The sequence below is a fragment of the Salvia splendens genome, chromosome 2 (assembly GCF_004379255.2).
Source record: "Salvia splendens isolate huo1 chromosome 2, SspV2, whole genome shotgun sequence".
Classification (NCBI taxonomy): Eukaryota; Viridiplantae; Streptophyta; class Magnoliopsida; order Lamiales; family Lamiaceae; genus Salvia; species Salvia splendens.
Window position 1 is genome coordinate 20,626,358 of NC_056033.1, and position 22,651 is coordinate 20,649,008.

Below are 22,651 nucleotides of genomic sequence, written 5' to 3' on the forward strand. Positions count from 1 at the left end.
GCCGAGAAGGAAGAGTTCGGTTTTGAGCCGAGTAGCGGTTATAACTAACTTTGGGAAATAGAGTTAGTTGGATTTTATTTCTTGATTGCATCTTGTATAAATAGCTCGATAGAGCTCAGTAGTGAAGTAGCAGAATTACACCATATACACACACACCCAGAGAGATTAATTCTCAAGATAGCGAGCGGTTGTGAGCGGTAGAGTGTGAGTGTGAGTTCATTGTAATTGTAAAGAGTTCATCAATAAGATTCCGGTCATCTTCTCCGTGGACGTAGGTGGTTTATCACCGAACCACGTTATATCGTTTGCGTGCTTTATTTTCTCGATTACGTGTGTGAGATCAGCGGCAACGCAACCCAACAGGTGGCGCCGTCTGTGGGAATTTCCCAAAGGAGTTCTTGATTGCTTTCTGGGATAGTTAGGGTCCAAGAATTCCGGTACTTGAGCTGATCTTGGCGATTGCCCACCGTCTGTTTGAGAAATGTCTACAGCTAAGTTTGAGGTGGAGAAGTTCACCGGGAAAAATGACTTTGGGCTGTGGAGGTTGAAGATAAAGGCCATCTTGATGCAGCAGGGCCTATGGAATATCTTGAAGAATGAAGTCGATGCCGAGAAAGAAGCGGAGGTCGATGAAAAAGAGAAAGGAAAGCTTCAGGATATGCAGTATAGAGCCTACAGCACCCTAATCTTGAATTTGTCAGATAGGGTTCTGAGGGAAGTCTCCAAAGAGGAGACAGCTGCGGGAGTATGGACAAAACTTGAGTCATTGTACATGACCAAGTCCATTACAAATCGTTTACACCTGAAGCAGAAGCTCCTTGCATTCAGATTCTCAGATGCGAGAGGAATTACAGAGCAACTTGAAGAATTTGGTAAGTGTGTAGATGATTTGGAAAATATCGATGAAATGATCAAGGATGAAGATAAAGCCTTGATGCTGCTGAATTCGCTTCCTAAGAGTTTTGAACACTTCAAGGATGCGGTGTTACTTGGAAGAGAGTCCAAGGTTACATATGAAGAAATTCATTCTGCTCTGAAAATGAAGGAATCGCATAAGAATGATTATTCCACTTCTACTAGACAAAATGATCCAGTGGCTGAGAGTCTTTTCTTGAAGAAGGGTCAGAACAAGAAAGTTTTCAACAAGAAGAAACAAAACAAAGATAAGGCTGAGGGAGAGAGGGAGACTAGAAGCTGCTACTATTGCAGAAAGCCGGGTCACTTGAAGAAGGCATGTTTTGCTTGGAAAAGGAAGCAAGAACAAGCGATCAATGCAGGTTCAAATACTGCAGATCTTGCTCAGGAAGTGGAGGCCAATGAGGCCTTGAATATACTCTCAGGGGCAAGAATTGAAGAATGTTGGATCATGGACTCGGGTTGCTCCTTTCATATATGCTCCCACAGATCCTGGTTTCAAAAGTTGACAGCACACACAGGATCAGTAATGTTGGGGAATGATCAGACATGTGATGTTAGAGGGATTGGAGAAATCAAGCTGAAGGTGAGTGATGGTAGTGTAAAAACTCTCACAGAAGTGAGGTTCATACCTCAGATCAAGAGAAACTTGATTTCTTTAGGGCTGCTGGAGTCCAAGGGCTACAGGTTTGAGTCCAGTAACGGAGTGCTCAGGGTGACAAAGGGTCCCAGAATAGTCATGGAGGCCAAAAGAAAGAATAACCTGTATTACTTGGTGGGTGAAACCGTGATCAATGCAGCAAATGTTACTCAGTCAGAGAGCCTGGATCTGTGGCATGCTAGACTTGGGCATGTGGGGAAAAAAGGCATCAAGGAGCTTGCTAAGCTGGGTGTAATGAGGCTGGGGACATCAGAGAGGCTCAACAAATGTGAGTCTTGTATTCTTGGAAAGGCAAAAAGGCTACCATTCTCTGGTGGAAAGCACACTACAACAGCTCCCTTTGTATATGCTCACAGTGACTTATGGGGGCCTTCTCCAGCAGAATCCATAGGTGGAGGTAAGTATTTCATATCTATTATAGATGACTATTCAAGAAAGGTATGGGTTTACATCCTCAAAGAGAAGTCTCAAGCATTTGAGAGGTTTAGAGAATGGCATACTAGATATGAAAATGAGAAAGGGTCAGTGCTGAAGTACTTAAGAACTGATAATGGGATGGAGTTCTTATCTACTGAGTTTGATAGCTTCTGTAAAATGAAAGGGATAAGAAGGCATATGACCGTGCCAAGGAACCCTCAACAGAACGGGCTGGCAGAGAGGATGAACAGGACGTTGCTAGAAAGAGTGAGATGCATGTTGTTCTACTCTGGAATGCCAAAGAAATTTTGGGCAGAGGCTGTTTCTACTGCAGCTGATCTGATTAACAAATGCCCCTCTTCATCAATTTCTAATGAGACTCCTGATCAGAGATGGTATGGAACTTTGGGAGACTACTCAGGCTTGAAGATTTTTGGGTGTGCGGCTTATGCACATATCAAGCAGAATAAGTTGGAACCAAGAGCAAGAAAATGTGTGATGTTGGGATACCAAGATGGAGTGAAGGGGTATAGGTTATGGAATATGGATGAAGGGGGTCAGAATATCATTGTGAGTAGAGATGTAGTGTTCGATGAAGGAGAAATGCCATTCAAGAAAAGTAGAGCACCCCCTGGTGGTGACAGTAGCTCTAGCATTCAAGAGTTTGAGTTTGATGAGAAATCTGCTTGGTCTGATGCTGATGAGGATGTTGAAATCTCTGAACACCAAGAAGAAGGTGGAGCTTCCAGTTCTCAGTCAGATGAAAACACAAGAGGTGGAGATCCATCAAATCAAGGAAACAGAAGAAATCCAAGAAGGAATGCAGGCTTGCCCAGCAGGTTTTCAGATTATGATATGAGCTTCTTTGCTCTTTGTGTAGCAGAGGTGCTCATGTTCTCAGAGCCTTCAACCTATGAAGAAGCCATAAAATGCAAAGAAAGTCAGAAGTGGATCAGAGCCATGGAAGAAGAAATAGAGTCCTTGTTGAGAAATGGGACTTGGATTTTGGTGAATGACCCAGGGACTCAGAAACTCATAAGTTGCAAGTGGCTATTTAAGAAGAAGGTTGAAGTTGGGGAAGTTGAAAGCATACGTTTTAAGGCAAGGTTGGTAGCTAGAGGATTCACACAAGTAGAAGGTATTGACTACACTGAGGTGTTCTCTCCAGTGGTAAAACACACCTCCATTCGGATCTTATTGGCCTTGACAGCTCATTTTGATTGGGAGCTGCATCAACTCGATGTAAAAACAGCTTTTTTACATGGGGATCTAGAGGAGACGATCTATATGATGCAGCCTAAGGGTTTTGAAAGGCCTGGAGAAGAAAAGAAGGTTTGCTTACTTAAGAAAAGCCTATACGGGCTCAAGCAGAGCAGTAGGCAGTGGAACAAGAAGTTCCATGAGCAAATGGAGCTGATGGAGTTTGAGAGATCCAGCTTTGATAGCTGTGTATATGTCAAGAGAAGTGGAGATTTGATAATAGCCTACCTGTTACTGTATGTAGATGATATTCTACTAGCTGGATCAAGCTTGAGTGAATTGCAGATTGTAAAAGATGAGCTTAAACAAAAGTTTGAGATGAAGGATCTTGGGGAGGCAAAACGAATCCTAGGCATGGACATTGTCAGAAATAGGAAGAAGAAGGAACTGAGGCTTGTGCAAGCTGAGTACATCAAGAAAGTGAAAAGGAAATATCAGGTGACAAATGCAAAGGCAGTCTCTATTCCATTAGCAGGCCATTTTAAGTTGAGCAAAGAACAGGCGCCTAAAACCGATGAAATCAGAAGGGAAATGAGTGCGATACCATATGCGAATATAGTGGGAAGCATAATGTACTTGATGATATGTACAAGGCCGGATGTGGCTCATGCTATAAGCGTGGCTAGCAGGTACATGGCTGATCCGGGTAGAGAACACTGGATGGCTCTGAAATGGATCTTGAAATATTTGGGAGGATCTGTTATGATTGGTTTGAGATTTGGTGGAAAAGCATGGTCTGAGAAAGATGAGATTCTTGTAGGCTACTGTGATTCTGATTATGCGGCCAACTTGGATAATAGGAAGTCCCAAAGCGGCTACATATTCACTTTGTTTGGTACAGCCATTAGTTGGAAGTCGAATCTACAACCGGTGGTCGCATTGTCCACAACTGAGGCAGAATATATTGCACTAACAGAGGCCGCAAAGGAGGGAAAATGGCTACAAGGAATCTTACAAGATCTGGGGATAGAGCTGGGAGCAGTAATGATTAATTGTGACAGCAATTCAGCCATATGCTTAGCCAAGCACCAAATGTTCCATGAGAGATCTAAACATATCGATGTAAGGAGGCACTTCATCAGAGACGAAATTCAGAGTGGGAAGATCAATGTGGTGAAGGTTCCCACTGAAGAAAATGCCTCAGACATGTTAACCAAGTCACTACCAACTTTGAAGTTCAAGCATTGCTTGAAGTTGGTGGAAATTGTGGAATGTTGAAGTATGGAACAGGATTGAGAAGGGAATCTAGATATTGATGGAGTTTTGCAAGGACTAGGTGGAGATTTGTGAAAGTGTGTCCGTGCAAACTACTGATTTGATCGAGTGTTGGAGCCGAGCTGCAGCTCAAAGAAGAGATCAAGAAATGAAGCTCGGCTTTGAGCTAGCTCGGCTAGAAAGGAGTTCGGCTAGAAAGGAGTTCGGCTAGAAAGGAGTTCGGTGAAAGGAGTTCGGTAAGCTCGGCTTACCGAGCTGGAACTAGCCTGGAACTAGCCGAGAAGAAGAAGGCAGAAGAAGGAAGCTCGGCTTTGAGCTGGAACTAGCCGAGAAGGAAGAGTTCGGTTTTGAGCCGAGTAGCGGTTATAACTAACTTTGGGAAATAGAGTTAGTTGGATTTTATTTCTTGATTGCATCTTGTATAAATAGCTCGATAGAGCTCAGTAGTGAAGTAGCAGAATTACACCATATACACACACACCCAGAGAGATTAATTCTCAAGATAGCGAGCGGTTGTGAGCGGTAGAGTGTGAGTGTGAGTTCATTGTAATTGTAAAGAGTTCATCAATAAGATTCCGGTCATCTTCTCCGTGGACGTAGGTGGTTTATCACCGAACCACGTTATATCGTTTGCGTGCTTTATTTTCTCGATTACGTGTGTGAGATCAGCGGCAACGCAACCCAACAACCAACATTTATTACTAGATTTGATCAAATGTTTAAGCCTCCACAAATCAGGAAATAAGATCTCCAACGCGGAAGAGCCCATTTTTTGCGGTGGAAGATTGATGATGCACTGCATGCAGTGAGTTGATGGAGATTAATTGATAGATCTGTGCATGTAATGTTGGATTAGGGTAGATATATGTCACTTACATTAGTTTCAATTGCATCTATAAAAGGATAAGCAACATATCTGATACAGCACAAAACCATTTCACCACATTTCCAAGCCAACACAAAATGACTATCCCACCCCAAACCGTTTTTTTTGTATAAAGGTGACTGGACTCCTCCATGTGATGCGATTTTGGTCGAAACATTGTTAACCCTCAAGGTGGAGACACCAGCGGCCGAGAAGATACGGAACGAGCTCGGTGTTGCCAGCACTCCTGGACCGTGTTCAGCAACTAAGAAAGCGCTATAACACATTAAAGTATGATGGTCGTCTACTAGGTGCGACATGAGACCTGACCAGAAAAGCCATCGTTGCAACCGACGAAGTGTGGGCAAAGATATTGAAGGTATGATCGTATTGGTTTACTGCATTTGATGGCGCTTACTGACTTTTCACCCTCTTTTGGTTCGAAATATATTCATTTGTTTCACAGATGAATCCCTTCGTCGAGGAATGATATTTCAGAAGTTCTCACATTCTCAGAGCTTGTGTGCTTGTTCGGCTTGGACGACGTGAAAGTTGAAGGAGAAAAAGATGTAATAGTTCTGTCAGATAAGACGGTGGAAATCTCATACGACAATGTAATAATCATCGAGCCCGCTGAGCAAGAGGAAGAGGTCAACTCTCCTGCCGTGTGGCTGGGTCCAAAGATCCGGCATAAGCTCTTTCTCGATGAGATGAACGAGGTTGTAGACAACGAGTCCACAACCTCACCGGGTGTTTACTTCATACATGTCGCACCTGACGGTTAACTGAGGACTCGAGTTGAGAAGGGGAGAGACTTCTCCAAACCAAATGTGGTAGGCACGACTGGTGGCCCCATATTGCAAATCGTCCATGACCGTTGGTGGTTGGACTTAGGGGCAGTGCCGATCCTTTCTAAAAAAAATACAATGCCTAATGGTGTGTTGTGGACAAACTTATTTGGATGGCACCTTTTTAGCTTTATCATAATAGCCCGTAGTCTTATATCCAGTACACGTTTACATACGTGACTATTCTATTTTGCTAGTTGATGCCTACTAAATTATTATCCTCAAGTTTGTTGTTCCCGTTTGAAGTTGGCTTGTGTAAAAAATGGGCTATGTTTGAACCTCAATTGGTGTTGGTGTGTTTTCCTAATTCACAAACTATTTGAATTAAAGAAGTGTACTTCCTTTTATTTTTACAAGGTAAGAGGGGAAATATGTATGTAATAATAAAAAAGGGAAGTTATGCAATGTAATTTCCGTGTGGAAACAATTTTTAACTAGTTTGTCTCTCTACTTCCCAAGTAATGCAACTCCCTCATCTCGATTCACTGACCGAAATAAAGAGGCCTTAATCTTCAATGAGTTGTGGGCTTGATGAACTTTCAGTGAATACAAACAAAAACTGTGAAATAGCCAAGTATCATGGTTAAAACCAAAAAACAATGCTAAAGAGAAGAGGCTAAATACTAACACGTCCAACATAGCAAAATTGATTATATATGACGTTCATAAAGTCTGAAGAACGGCCAAACCCACAAAACAAGTCAGCTGGGGTAGTGATTGTACACCCACGCCAAAGATGGCATTACTACTTACAACAAAAGGCGGCTTAATATTTAACTCATAATAAACCGTTCCTATAAATTCAAACAACACATACCAACTTATAGCCCAACAACAATGGAGCGTCAACCTTCCTTATGTTTCTCCTGAATAAGGAAGAGAACATATCCAAGCCTAGTTGTAGCCGGCATCTGAGTAAAGACCTCAAGACACTAAGGTTTATCCCATAGGATGTTGCAAAGCTCGTAGCATTGGTGAAGAGTTAGGTCGTCTACTGTCCCAACCTTGTCAAAAACTTCCTGCCAAATCAAACTCGTAACCAATTCTGGCAGAGATCATCTCCAAACTCGTGTTGTTTTTTACATGAAGATTGATGAGGAATTCCATAAAGGCTGCATCACTCCAAGCCTTAATGCAGTTGCGTGGGCTAGTTTTGTTGATCGAGGGTTCTTTGTCACCATTTCCGAAGCTAATGTCATTCAGTTCTGTGTTATCAGCTGCTTCTGCCAATGGATCAGTGTGGAAATTGTCAAACGATGGGCGGTAGTCATTCTCGTTGCATTGACTGCCCCCGTCGAGTTGAGCATGCAGACGAGTGGTCATGTCGTCTACCTCCTAGGGAGCACCGCCGGAGGCTCTATCTTTCCCGAAAATCAACTACCACGTGTCCCAAAGTGGCCATGACTTTTTCCTCATAAACTTTGTGTCCTTATCAGCCTAATTAGTACGCAAAGGAGTTAGCAACATAATAAACATTTTGTGCATATAAAAGTTAGATAGGTCAGTCGAGTAAAAGGAGAAGGAACTACACCGCCACATTTTGGTCCCACCGGTCGTGCGCGACGTGAGTCTCATTTGATAATGTCCTCAAGAGGAGCTCGAAACAAGGTTTATTATTCAGAACCTAGCTACTTGGATTTTAATTATTCTATGAATAATAAATAAGCGTTTCATGCTTACTCCACTCTTGGAATGAAAAGATGTTAATTAATTAAGTATATAGCATACACTAATAATTAATGGACATTTATATCTTAAGCGTGGGAAATGAATGATAAATAAAACGGAAACCCAGATTACTTGTAATTTCGGATTTGGATGGGCAGTACAATATTATTATTGTAGTGGCTAATAATAATATTTCAATATAAGCTTATATTAAATTGTGAGTTCAATTTAATTAGTAAAAAGCTAATTGGGGGAGGCCATATCCAAAACCTTCTATAGATCCTTGACTGAGCCCAACATGTAACTTAATATAAATAGGAGAATAAAAGAGACAGAAAATACACTTATTATTTTCCTAAAATTTCCGTCCCTCTCATCTCTCTCAAAGGGGACGATTTTTCTCATTTCCTACTACGTGGGGAATTTCTGTCTTCTTTATTTAAGTCCTAGTATCCTGGTGAGATCAGCCCACACTGATATCGGAATACAGTTCGAGAACCAGTCAGAAGATTTGTGGTCGAGTACGCACCATCTTCACGTGGAGAAGTAGAGAGCCATCTACGATTCTTAGGAGAATCAAAAAGGTATAATTCTATTCCGTAGAAAATCATGTTTTAGGTTTCAATTAATCATAAAGCATGTTTTAATTCAAGTTATGATCATGATACATGTGGCAATTGCGCGAATAGAATTTTTCTGAATAGATCGTTTTCTTTGATTTATTCATGCTTCCGCTGCCAACCACTTCAGTGAGCTGTAGTTGGGAAATTGCAAGAATCACCTCTTCTCTTGGCGTCCACATCTTTCAAGTGCGGTCACCTTTTCGAAACTTCTGCCTGAAGGTGTCGGTCACCACTACCAAAATAGGAAAATCAGACATCTCTTAAAAGGAGTATTTTAGGGGAACGTATTATTAGCATATAAAAAACAGAAGTACAAATTCAATCCAATTGAGAACGACTCTCTGTCACTACCGAAGGTTGCAGAGTTGTTGGCCCATGGTCGTTTCCCTAGTCCCTGCTACCTACTGTCCAACGCATGGAGAGGAAAACAAAATCACTTCTCCTTTAGGTAGTATGTCGGAGACAACATAAAACTCATACAAAATTACACAATACAATCACATAACCAAGCAGTAATACGATAAACAAGAATTTCTCGAAACAGAACACACCCTCGACCATCCAAAATGGTCACCGTAAATCCAAACAATAACTGAATCAAATAATCCTAGCGAGTCACAGAAATAGATGCACGGATAGAATCGAAGAAAAAACACACATATGATACCTTGCACAAATTGAGCCGAAATCACAATTCAACCATTGACTGATATGTTAACCATAAACTCAAATACCTGGCTAGGTTACACCTGTGCTCCGATGAAGTCCCGAATCCTATGCCGAAATTTGGTTTGTGAAATTGTGGCGACGTTTGCCCATTTTTTATAACTCCAAAAATCTACTCCAGAATCCACTCAAAATTTACGAAAGTGATGGTAGGATGAGAATTTCAGTACCTGAAGAAGGCAGGGCTAGGTCCTTCTTTTAGTAAATCTGTACATTTTTAGTTACCAATAATATTCCCAATGTGGCACGTGGAAACCCCAATTCTATCAACTTGAACAACACAAAAGGATTTTCTACTTCTGGGTCAAACAGTACATATTCCACTTCACATCTAATTCTAATCAATCCATAACAACAAACCTAAACATGCCCTTACACTAACCATATTCATAATCCTTTTATTAGTTAACTTTGAGCCTAAAAGCCTTTTGTTTGTCAAGCTGATCATATGGGTAGTGATTCCTAAACTTTACATGTGAATATCACTTGAAAGGAAAATAGGAGAATATGGTTGAAAAAAGTGTAAAAAGAATAACATTAAAGCATTGAGAAAAAGAGGGACAAAAAGAAATTGACTGGTGAAGAGCGTGATCAAAGGAAAAAATAAGAAAAATTTTAAAAATTGAGGAGTTTGAAAGAGGGGAAGAGTCTATGCAAAGCTTTGAACTAGCTGAGATTTGTGTTGTAAAAATGTGAAGTAGATGAATGAAGTAGCTGAAAAAAGAGTGTGTGCAATTGATATATCTCAATCACATAGGTCCAGAGGATTAGCTAGATCACAGGGTCTAGGAGATCATGAATCTGTCAGAATTCGGTCGTTGGACACACTTTTTCTGCTTCAAAAACCTCAACCCACTACACTATTGGCTAGTATAGAGAAGTAAATGATCGATCCCTCGAGGACGGATGTGTCAGCAAGCATTTAAAGGGTTTTGGGAGGGTTGACTGCTGCCACGCCACAAGTGGGTCGAGAATTTTAAACTACTGGGTCAAGAAAATTAAAAGCACTCAAGTACTAGACCTAAGAACAGGGGAACACAAATGCATTCATGATTCGAGACTTGAAATTAACTACGAAAGGGTTTTCAAACTACCAGGTCAAGTAAAAAGGTTTCCTAAAACGGTTAGACAAAGAACATGAAAAAGCAGTAAGACAGGTTTCCCGATTAAGCTACTGCAACAGATAAAGCTACGAAAGCAAATAACAAACGGATCTGAATCTAACTACCAACAATCTTCATCTTCTTCAGCAAGTTAACATGAACATGAACGAAACAGAGCGTCAAAAATAGAGCAAATTAAGATCGGACCTCAGACATTACGATTAAGCATAAAACTATCAGATCTAAGCTACCAGGTCGAGTAAATCGGAAGCAATAGTAAAAATATCCATAACCATACAGATCCACACCAGTATGTATCAAATCCATAACTCCAAATCACAATTCCACTCCAGATCAACCTGATCCAAACTCAACCCCATTCAGATCCATCTCCATCAACTCCGATTCAAACAATTCAACCACAAACCAACTCCGATGCAACAACTGACAAACTCGTATTTTAACTGTTTTATTGGGCGTTAAACGTGATGATAATTGGTGTTTAAATGTATATTACTTGAGTTTACGTCCATATTTCACTAGAAAGGTGCTTTGATGAGTTTATCCAGTGTTTGAAGCTAAAATAGGTAAAAAAGGGTCAAAATGAGCCAAGCATTAACTGGGGTCTGCTTCAAACGTTAATCTGCCTATCAATATGGGGTCCAAATCCTATTTTGAGAGTACCATTGTCTTCATCATCGAAAGAGCTTCGCGTGGGTACCTCACACGCCCCAATCGGAGTTCGGATGAGAGAGATACGGCCGATCTACGAAAGCTGCGAGGACTGCCGGGAGCTACCCGGCCGGGTGAAATTTATGTGCAATAATTCCACCCGGACGGGTGGACAATTTTGTTCATAAAGAGTCCAGAGACTTCTACCCGACCGGGTGAATTTTATGTGCAATAATTCCACTCGACCGGGTCCGTCTGACTGACGTTTTTTAGCCCAGACGCGATTTTTCTGAAGGGAAACATAAGAGAGAGAAGCTAGGGCAACGAAAAAGCATTCTCTACCAGCCGCAAAACACACGTTCCTTCTCTCTGAAGAACTCTTGGAAGAAGATTGAAGATTCAAGCTTCGATTCCTCTGCCAATTGTAATTCGTATCATGGTTTCTCTTATTTTTCTTAGTTTTTGTCTGATTTCCGCCATGAACATGAGTAACTAAACCCTTTATGTGGAATTCTTGGTGAAGATGCATTGATTCATAGTTTAATCCAATTAAGTTCGTTTTTATCTTGCTCTTGTAATTGTTTGAATTATTCTTGTGCTTTTTCCTATCAATTGCTTGATCACCAATTGGGAGTGTTAGGATTTCTTAGAGTAATCGGGAGATGAATTAATTAATCTTGAAAGAAGAATAATTCACACCTTAATTCAATAAAACTCGGGAGAGTTGAGATTATGAGTGGGATCTTTAATCTAATCAAACCTTTGGGAGTTAGGTCTAAGATTTAGAAGGGGACTTCACTTATTACACCTAATCTACAGATTTCTCACCTCGGGAGGGGGTTTAATCCACCTTTGTGATTGATTCAACAATTCTAGAGACTCTAAATGGTAAATTGGTTTTAATTGGGTTAGGCTATGAGTTGTGCATCGGATCCTTGAATTCTACATATTTCTCCATCATCTTACACAACTTGCTTCCTTGCTTTCTTGTTTAAGTGTTCTATTTTAATCTTTGCATTTACATGTTTTCATTAGTTGTTAGTTTCAAAACCAAAATTCCTGATTGTCTGGATAGTAGTTGAAGTTTGTTCGTGGTACTTAGGTTTACACTTAATTGTCTATGTGGGATACGATATACTCTTGCTTGCTATTTGCTACGATAACCCCGTACACTTGCGGGTAATATTAGGGTAAAATAAAGTTGAGTCAACAACCAATTGTGAAAATCATCCAAATCAGTAAAATCCAACATCAATGCATCAAGACCGAAGTAAAACAGAAAACATAAACTTCCATAGCCACTGAAATAAGGTTCAAACAGAAATATCAGTCGCCGAGCTTCCGGCAAGGAAGTTCATGGTGAGGCAAAATAACAGAAGCAAAAACGATTGTTACACCACAGAAACTATCCTAAACCGCCTAGTTTTCCCATAATTACCCCATTGATGCCAAGTGCGTGTGTGAAGTGAGCTAACTAAAGTAAAACTAAGGAGTATGTGGAGCTGGTGTCGAATGATGATCCTCTTCAAGATAGTTTCCCCTTTTATAGTTGAGCTCAGATCCCTAGGGCTTCTTTCTTCATGATTCGTCACTTTTGCCCTCTGAAATAGGATCTTTTAGAACTGCTCCTTGCTTCACTTTTGCTCCTTTTTCTCTGCCCCGGGTAATTTCTGTGCATTAACTAGGTCTGACAGATTTTTCACGCACCTGAACTTACAAACACTTATTAGTTCACTAGATTTACAGAATTTAACCCCATAACCAATGCATGAAATGAGCCTTATCAAACTGCTCACACCTAAACCATACTTGTCCTCAAGTATGAATGACAAAATAAAAGAAATAAGGCAAATTTCACTACATGGTTATTACTTGACCGACTCTATAGAAAAGGAAAGACTCAAACTCTTAGACCTCGACACAAAGAAAGACAAGAACAACACATAGACGCACAATTAAGAAAGCAAACAAAACAAAGAAACAAAAACAAACACATATGTATAAACTGGTTCAAGTTTTAGCAGCCGTCCCCACAAGCTTAATGTCAATCCTATCTTCTACAGTCTCAGATTCCTCCCCCTCTCTTCTTCTATCTAGTTAGTTTGTCAGTTCGTCCAAATAGCCTCTATTTTCACCAATTGTTGGATTCACTCGGTCACTCATTCCTCACCAGAAACGATAGGACCATTCACTCATTCATTTTTTTTACCATACCACTGATGCCTTGAGTTCTACTGACACAGGGAAGTTCCTTAAGGTCTTTCAAGGGTTTGTAACGGGGCCAGGGAATTGTAGTATATAGGTGAGGATCCTAGGGGGTCTAAGTTCAGATAAGTGCAAGTAAAATTATGTGAAGGACATGTTAACTTAAGGAAAAGGGATGGAAACAACCTCCCTTTTACAATCTTTCTTCAAAGAACTAAATTAGAGTTGTTCCTTGACCAAGGTGGCCTTATTACCCCTTTCTACCGGGTCAGGTTATATATCTTCCTGCCTTGATTCCCTAATATTTCCCCGGGTCTGGTGAAAAAAATTTTCTGCCTTTTTTTTATACTCTCTCTTTTTTTCCTGGGTCAGGTTACAACTTTCTCCTACCCTCTACTTTTCTTTTGCTTTTTTTCTTTTCTATTTTCTTGGATCGGGTTACAACATTTCGTGCCCTTTTTATTTTTCTCTTTACTTCCACATCCATGTTACCAACCTATTTCCTACCCCAATTGGTTAGTTGCCCCCACTCCGCCCCCTTGTTCACATAATATGAAGGCTAAGGGTGCCAAGGAAATGACAAAAATTTTATAAGCTCAACATTGGCCAACTATGGGGTGCCTTACAATGTGGCAGGTCTAGCGGATTCAAATGAATTAAGCTCAACCGGTTATCCTATTGCCTTTAGTTCTTAGGTAGCCCCTCTTTTCTGTTTAGAAGAAAGTGTTATACTCTTAGGCTTTTAACTCACAATATACAGGGCTTCACAACTAGATCAAATTAAGGAAAGAGGTCTCAAAAATTGACATGCATCCTCTCTTCAATTACTCTCACTAAGGGAATCTTGCTTTCTATTTCGCCAGTTTATACTTAACACAAACATCCTAAAAAAATTGACACTAAACTGACTCGATACCAACAAAAACATTGCTGCACTAACTGTTCTCCCCCTCCCACTTCACTCAAGCTTGTCCCCAAGCAATCCTCATGAAGTGGAAAACAAGGCAGTTGCTGTACACATGCAAACATAACCTTCTCACACTTAGGCCAAGAAGTGGGCTAAGTGAGAGAAGATAAACATAGAAAATAACAGAAACCAACATATACCAACATACGCTATATCAACAAACTTCTCACACTTAGACCGAGAATCGGGCTAAGTGATAGAGATCACACAAAACACATATATACAGACACAACGAAGCATGCTCAAAACAGAGAAGAACATGCATCACAGACACTTAACAAAAGAAAATAAAAACAAAAACTAAATTGTAAAATTACTTGGTCAGTTGGGGGGATTTAATTCTGTTTCTGGCTCCCATGGGAGCCAGATTTCTAGGGCACGTCCTTTGGGCTGTTGGTCTTCACTTTCGTAGGAACCGATGGTGTTGGTTCCTCTGCAGCCTTCACTGCTGGCTTTGGTATGGTTTTCTTTACTGACACGGTTGTTGTAGGCTTGGTGGTCATCTCCTTCCTCTTCTTAGACAGGGTAGTGGCAAGATTAGTTGGCGCTTGCTGACTGGAGGGTTTTCCCAGGGGTCTGATCTCTCCACTGGACACGGGAGGAATAATTTTGCTGGGCGTGGGAACTCATTTGCTCGACTGAGGTCACCATCTGCATCATCAAGGTAAGGGCCTCAGTCATCTTCTCTGTGTGTGCCTCCAACGATACCTTCAGTCCCAGTACGGCTGAGCTTATCATGCCCATCCCGCCCCTGATTTCTCCGATCTCGCTCCTAACATTCCCCATCTCCTTTCGCCAGCTCTCTCTTTCGGCAATTGGCACTACTTCTTCTTCTACTTTTACAACTGCCTCGTCCTTCCCCACTTCATAAAATGCGACCTCTCCATCCTTCATGATCAAAAGGCCTTTTTTGAAGAAATAATCAATGTTGAACATCTCTGGAGGATCACACATTGCAAGGGTATGCACCGATTTCGCTATCTTCATGATTACGTTCCTCTGAAGGTAAGCGCCAAGGAGATGACAGGTGTAGAGATGGCAGGAAGTATGGGAAGTCATCAAGTGGCAAGTCTGGGCTAACCAGTACCCCAGATGGACCTTTACTCCTTTCAGCATGCACCTGGCAAAGTATAGCTCGCCTGACCCATGAGATTATATCTGATGAAGACCTGGGCAAAGCGGAGGAGATGGTCAATAATGTGGACTCCCTTTGAGACGCTCGTCTTGAAGGTACCACCCCGCTTGTGGGTGATGAGCTCCCAAGCCTTCTAAGTGTCGAAGCCTGGGGTCTTCTTCAGGGGCCCAATTACCCTCTCATTCCATATGACTTCCTCATCTTCCTCCAATGTGAACAATCCCATCTTCAAGGACCACTCCCTAATGCTCATTGTTATCTCCTCGTTGAATAGGAGAAAGCTGATTGAATCGGCGTCAGGGTCCATGGTGGACTTGAACTTGTACGAGGTAAAGAACTCCTTGGCCAAGGCGATCGGCACCTCCGTCTCGCTATGACCCAACAACCATTCAAAGCCAATGGCGCTGATATAAGAGATGAACTCTTCCTCCGACTCAATCTCCTGCAGTGATTGTGGGTGGTAGCGTTTCCCCGACTTTACAAGTTTTCCTTCCGTCCCTCGCTCCTTATATGTCAGCGTTTTCTTGGGATCGTCAAATTGGGCCATGGCCTCTAGCAGCTTCTTTGTTACCAGTACTTCCATCATCTCGTAGATGGGCTCCTCAGGCGGGTTAGCTCCCGCTTCCTCCTCTTCTTTACTATCCTCCCCATGCTTTTCCAATGCCTTAGCAAATGGTACTCGGACGGGCTCTACGTTGGGCTCTTTCATAACCAGGGTCGCGGAAGCTTGCCCATGCTTCTTTTTCAAAGACTTGGCCTCCTATTTCCCTTTACGCTTACGCTCAGCGGCAAAGCGTCTCTCAACGACCTCAGCGGAGTCCTCCTCCTTCTCTGGAGTCTCCTGGGTCTTAGGGGCGCCATCCCTTATTTCTTCCTCGCCCTTCGAGGTACCGAACTGTAACTTCTTCGCCCTAGTAGCAGTTACCAAACCATCCATTTGCTTGCTCTGACGGGTGTTTCTACTCGTCATCGTCTCGTCGACCGGCGTTTCCTCATCCTCCGACCCATCCTCTAAATCGACAATTTCTTTCAACCCTTCGCTTTCGGGTCTTCCACATTCAAGTCAACAGGCTCCCTTGTTTCAATATTCTCACCATCGTTCTCACCGACGATGTCTCCCTCCACATCAACAGGGATTTCTCCCTTAACAACCTCCTCATCACCGTGTCTAGTCTCAATGTTACATTCCTCACTACCAGCAACAACTCCTCCATCAACTTCCTCTCTCTCGCTACCCTCCCCAGTACCTTCAACATCTTCCCTCTCATTACCCTCTGGCTCTTCACCCTCTACTCGCCATCACACTATCCTCGCTCATCACCCTCTCCCTCTGACACTCTCCTTTTGTTCTCCCCTCCCTCACTACCCTGACTTCCCTCCTCATTTTCCTCCTTATCATCCCGTTCTGCCTCCTCTACTTGTTCCTCGTGGAGGCACTCTGTCGCCTCTGCATGTGGCAGAATAGGGGCAGGGGTAGATGTCGTGGTTTGGATTCCGGCTAGGACTGCTGAGAAATGGGATTCTGTAACAGGGGCTAGGGTTTCTGGTAATTTTTGGGGGTATACTTTATGAGAGGTTAGGGCTTGGGCTGTGGGGTTTCTTGAAATGTCGACGGTCTGGGTGGAATATCAAGCGGGGTCAGGGCGGCTTCTTCCTCTTTACATACCTCCGCTAAGCGAGCATAGAATGCACTTGCCTTTGCTCCACGACCGTATTTCTGCAAAAGCTCCTTCATGATTTGCTCCGGATCGGGCTCATCAGTCAGCTCGGTGGTGGCGACGATGGTTGTAGTAGGCGGAGTAGTGGAAATCGTCGGTGGCGTGGCAGAGGTTGTGGTTGCCACCGCCGTTGGCTCTGGCCGTACTGCAATCGGGTTGAGAGTCACGTTCTGGGATGAAGAAGTCGCCACTGAGTCTGATTGAGGGACAACGGGTGGCTTCCTCGCCGGCGGATTCGTCAAGGATTTTGACGAAGACTCACCGGTCTTTGCCTTGTTGAGTTGGGGATTCTTCCTCGGCTGGTGTTTTTGGGTGACTGGTTCTCCATGATCTCATGGTCGGAATTCCGTGGTGGTTGGTGGCGGTTCCATCGAAAGCTTTCACAAAGAAAATAAGGTGTGAGGGAGAAGTTTAATAAGTTGGGGGAAGTTGTTTAAGGACCTTCAATCCCAATTTGGCCACCAACCGGTAACACACCACATTAGTACAACTCCTTCCATCTATGATGACCAAGCACGTCTTGGATTTCACCTTACACTTCATATGAAAGATGTTGCACATTTGCTCCTTATGTTCCTCAAGGTTGGGTTGTACATTGAGCATTCGGAGTACAACCATAGCCCTCAAGGGTGTATCTTCATCCTTGCCACTAGAGAAAGCTATGTCGGTGTCCTGGCTCACTTCTTTAGTACCCACAACTTTTCCCTCTTCTTCATCTTCCTCACTATACACGCTACCATCTTGCCCGATAACCATTACCCGTTGGTTTGGGCACTCACGTGCATAATGGTCATACCCCTTGCACTTGAAACATTGAACCTTCTTGTCTTCCATAGGGGTTATAGCTTTAATAGGTTGAGGGCCCGGTAAAGCCTTCACGGTCGGCCTCCCTTGGGTATTTGGATTAGCCGTGTTTTCCACCTTCTTGCCGGAGGCGCTCCACTTGCTAGGCCCCGTCCCTCCACCGGTTTGGCTAGACGCCCATTTAGTCCAGCTAGAAACCAACTCTTTACTTTGCCTCTCAAAAGTGTCGGCAAACCCAATCACCTCATCCAAGGTAATTCCCCTCAATGCTTCCACTTGCACCTTGTGCTTCAAGTTGATGTTAAGGCCATGGATAAATCGATCTTGAGTCGCCTCTTCTCGCTCCTCCACTCCTGCCTTGCTCATCAATGATAGGAGTTCATAGTAGTACTCCATTATGCTCTTCGTCCCTTGCTTCAAATCTTAAAGCTCCCCTCGAAGCCGGAGGAAATAGGACTTTGGCACAAAGGTAGTCCTCATGAGCTCACACAACTCCGCCCACGAACCCACTTCTCCTCCCTTAACCGTCCTTCTCCTCCTCATCGTATCATTCCACCATGTATCCGCATTGCCACGAAACTCGGCTATGGCCACCTTCACCTTATCACCTTTCGAAAAGTTATGGAGTGAGAAAATTTTGCTCATTTGGGACTCCCATTCCAAATAGGCTTCGGGATCAAACTTGCCGTGGAACTCGGGAAATGTGTGTTTGGTAGATTTGGTGGGATCATCATACCTCGGCCCCATCTCCTCCTCCTCATAGTTTCTATTTCTTCTATGCCTACCATCCCACCCATGGTGCTCCATGTTTCCATTCCCTCTTCCACCCATCATGTTCCCAAACCTACCATTCCTATTCCCATTCCGTCCTCCTCCATGTCCTCCACGCCCCCATGATCGTACCAACCATAGGGATCTTCCTCTCCGTTACTCCCCTCGGAGGCATTGTGATGTGGGGTTGCTCCTAGGGGTGTTTGACCTTGATAGTCGCAAGGCCTTCAAAGCGTTGAGCTCGTCGTGGAGAAAATCTTGGTTTTCATGGATGGATACTTGGTTCTCCTTGAGTTCCTTCAAATCCCCGAACATAGCATCTTGAGTAACATGCATTGTTGTTTGGCCTTCTTTTAGAACCCTCAAATCCGCCATAATTTTTGTCATCAAGCTTGTCAACTCATCCCCCGCCAAATTATGACTCGTGCTCGCACCCGGTTCAACTCCCTCCGGTTGCGAATCCCCCATCGTGGTGGATCTAGTACGAGGTGGCATTCAAAATGGTACCTACAATAAGAAAGAAAATTAAACTAGGAACTAGTCCTAGGGGTTAGTAAAACAAAAAGGGGAGATTTAAAAAGATAACTCACCCCAATGGTAATATCCCAACCCCCCCCCCCCAAGTCACTCACTAATGTCACTCGGTAGGTTTAGAATATAGTGAGGCTAGTATCACTCACTCTCGATCCAAATTCCCAAATGCAAGTGCAAAGACAAATCAATCAAGGTATACACGTAGGTAATATAACCAAGTAAGTATAGTCAATCAAGCATGTGAAAGTAAGGTTCAATGCCTAAGGAAGCTAACAAACAAACTTAGTTGAGCTGAAAATTCATTAACTCTTGGCTGATCTTTAGGAATTTTTTTGATATGGCTACCCAACCCCAAAATTGATGAAACATGGTAGATAACAATATTAGAGGGTTTAGAAAGAGGGAAAAATATCCCCAATATAGCAGATTTTCTAGAATACCCTCGATTTTACGTTTTCACCAAATCTGTCAAATTAGGGCACAAAACAGGGCAGCAACTTCACACATTAATTTGACCTATCAAATGATGGAATTTTGGGTTGAAATTTTGCAGGTAAATAGTTCATATATCAAGGTTTGTACACACCAAACATCAGCTCAATCGAACAACAATAGACCAATAAACAAACATAGGCTAAAACAAGGAAAAACAAAGAATAGGAAATTTCATAGAGGCATATAGTCAAACACTTACTAGGAAACTAGGCTCTACATACCAAATGATATAGATTCTTGTGAGGGAATCCTTTCATGTGCCCAAGAAATACCCAAAATAGCATTTGACTCCAATTTTTGTAGTTAAGATAAAAGGATAGGTTGAGCTAGCCACAAAAACTAGGCTTGAAAGGAGTTTGGTGGAGAGGTAAGAAAAGGAAAGAAAGGTGTAAAAAGGGAGGAATCTTCTTTGGGGACCTATGACCTCCTACAAGAAGATGTGGGCAACCCTAGGCTACTTTTACCCAAAGCAAACACTCCATTGGCTCCACATTCATGACTACACCACCATAAATGCATACCTATACTTGATCTAGTCTAATGAACATAAACCAAGCAACCTACATGTAGAAATTTGGATAAAAATCTCAAAAGGGAGATGCTCTCAAATGAGTCTTCAAAATATCATTAATCAAAGTCTGCCAACAAAAGTCTTACAAAATAGTATTTATAGCTAAGGTTGGAATCCCAAGAAAAATGGTTCAAAAAACAAGAAATTCGGCTAAAATAGTTAAAAACGCCTGGTCAGGCGTTTTAGACATATGAAATCGCCCGATCGGGCGAACTCTCTGGACTCCGCCGCTGCTTTGTCAAACTCCCGGTCGGGCATTTAGGGATGGTGAGTTCACCCGACCGGGCGAACTCTCTGGAACGTGGACGACACTCAGCGCACAAACGCCCGATCGGGCGTTTTGGAGGGGTGGATTCACCCGACCGGGCGTTCCGCCTGCCTCCTCCATTTCCCTCCGGATGAAGTTTGAAATGCCCAACCGTAGCTTTTGTTTCATGGATCTCATGACGGGCCTTCCGGGCAGCCTAAGGGGAGTCGTTGTCGCGTCCGCCTTGGTCTTGGACCTCCCGTTCGTATCACTGTTACTCTGTGGATGATATGGAGTGGACAACCTATGATGTACTCCATTTTCTTCATCAGGGCCTCCATGGTTCGGTTGCAGATATGCGTTCCTTGATCTGAAATAACTGCCTTGGGTACTCCATAACGACTGAAAATATTGGCCTTTAGGAACTTCGTGACCTCCTTTGCTTCACAGGTGGCAGTCGCATTCGCCTCTATCCATTTTAATACGTAATCTACTGCCACCAGTATATAAGAATTTCCACAGGAAGGCAGAAAAGGACCCATGAAGTCCATCCCCCAAACATCAAACACTTCACAGACGATTATTGGGACCTGGGGCATTTCGTCGCTAGCGGAGATTCCCATGGTCTGCTGGCATCGACCACAACTCAGGCAATACTCATATGCGTCTCTATTCAGTGTGGGCAAGTAAAAACCGCTGTCCAGAACCTTCCTAGCTGTTTTTCTTAGGCCAAAATGCCCAACGCATGACAATGGTCCAGCACGTCTCTATGTTCCCATTCTGGAATACACCTTCTGATCACTTGGTTTGAACCCATTCTCAAGAAGTAAGGATCATCCCAAAAATAGTACTTGGCTCACTAGGGAGCTCTCACGTAACTAAGAAATTTGCCAGGTCTGCGAACCAAGGTTCTGCATTCAGCTTAAACTTCCTTTTTATGATTCTCCTGGACCAGTTATCGCTAGCACTTCCATCCTTCTAATCGGTCTAGAAGAATTTCCCACGTAATAAAGATGCTCTTCTGGAAATGCATCTGATATAGCTTCCTCATGTCTCCTTGAAAAATTCTGCTCAGGTGATCGGCTACCTTATTCTCGGTCCCTTCTTATCCCTCACTTTCCAGTCAAATTCTTGTAATAATAACACCCATGGATTAGTCTTGGCTTAGACTTCTTCTTTGCCAACAGGTACTTAATAGATGTGTGATCAGTGAATACTATCACCCTCGACCCAAGTAAATATGGTCGGAACTTCTCAAAGGAATACACAACAGCTAGCATTTCTTTCTCCGTGCTGTCGTAATTCTTCTGGGCATGGTTAAGAGTCTTCGAGGCATAGAAAATTACATAGCTCTTCCCATCAATTCTTTGACCTAGCACTGCTCCGACGGGGTAGTCGCTGGCATCGCACATCACCTCGAAAGGGTGATTCCAGTTTGGAGCTCTGATTATCGGGGCTGATACAAGCTTATCTTTTAGGACTTGGAAGACCCCTTTACATGCCTTGTCAAAGACAAAATCGACATCATTCTGCAGGAGGCGGGTAAGTGGTTTTGTGATCTTCGTTAAATCCTTTATGAACCTTCGATAAAAACCTGCATGACGTAAGAATCCTCTCACTTCCTTCTGACTTGTAGGATAAGGTAGCTTCGAGATTACATCCACCTTCGCCTTGTGGACTTGGATTTCTCTCTCAGATACAACATGGCCCAGGGCGCTTCCCTCTGGACCATAAAATGACACTTCTCGAAATTGAGGACAAGGTTCTTCTCTTGACACCTTCTCAGAACAACATCTAGATGACCTAAGCACGACTCAAACGAATCTCCATAGACAGTGAAGTCGTCCATGAAGATTTCTATACACTCTTCTAACAGGTCGGAGAAAATGCTCATCATACACCTTTGGAAAGTTCCAGGTGCATTGCATAAACCAAAGGGCATCCTCCTATACGCATACATGCCAAAAGGGAAAGTGAATGTTGTCTTGTCTTGATCCTCTAGGTCGACGTAAATCTGGAAGTAGCCACTGTAAGCGTCAAGAAAACAAAAGTATTGTTTCCTGGCTAACCTCTCCAACATCTGGTAGATGAAAGGCAGGGGAAAATGTTTTTTCGAGTGGTTATGTTTAACTTCCGGTAGTCGATACACATTCTCCACCCCGTGACTAATCGCGTGGGTACGAGCTCATTCTTTTCATTCTTCACTTCTTCCAAGCGAATATGGTGCATGC

General features: G+C 42.9%; 1 long non-coding RNA gene across 1 annotated transcript; it reads right to left on the reverse strand.

Annotated features, from left to right (window-relative positions):
- Positions 1-6,802: 6,802 nt before the first annotated feature.
- Positions 6,803-9,514, reverse strand: LOC121762697. Its single transcript, XR_006042272.1, has 2 exons — positions 8,631-9,514; positions 6,803-7,618 (listed from the first exon to the last, which is right to left on the reverse strand). It is a non-coding gene; the product is annotated as an uncharacterized LOC121762697 (long non-coding RNA).
- Positions 9,515-22,651: the final 13,137 nt, after the last annotated feature.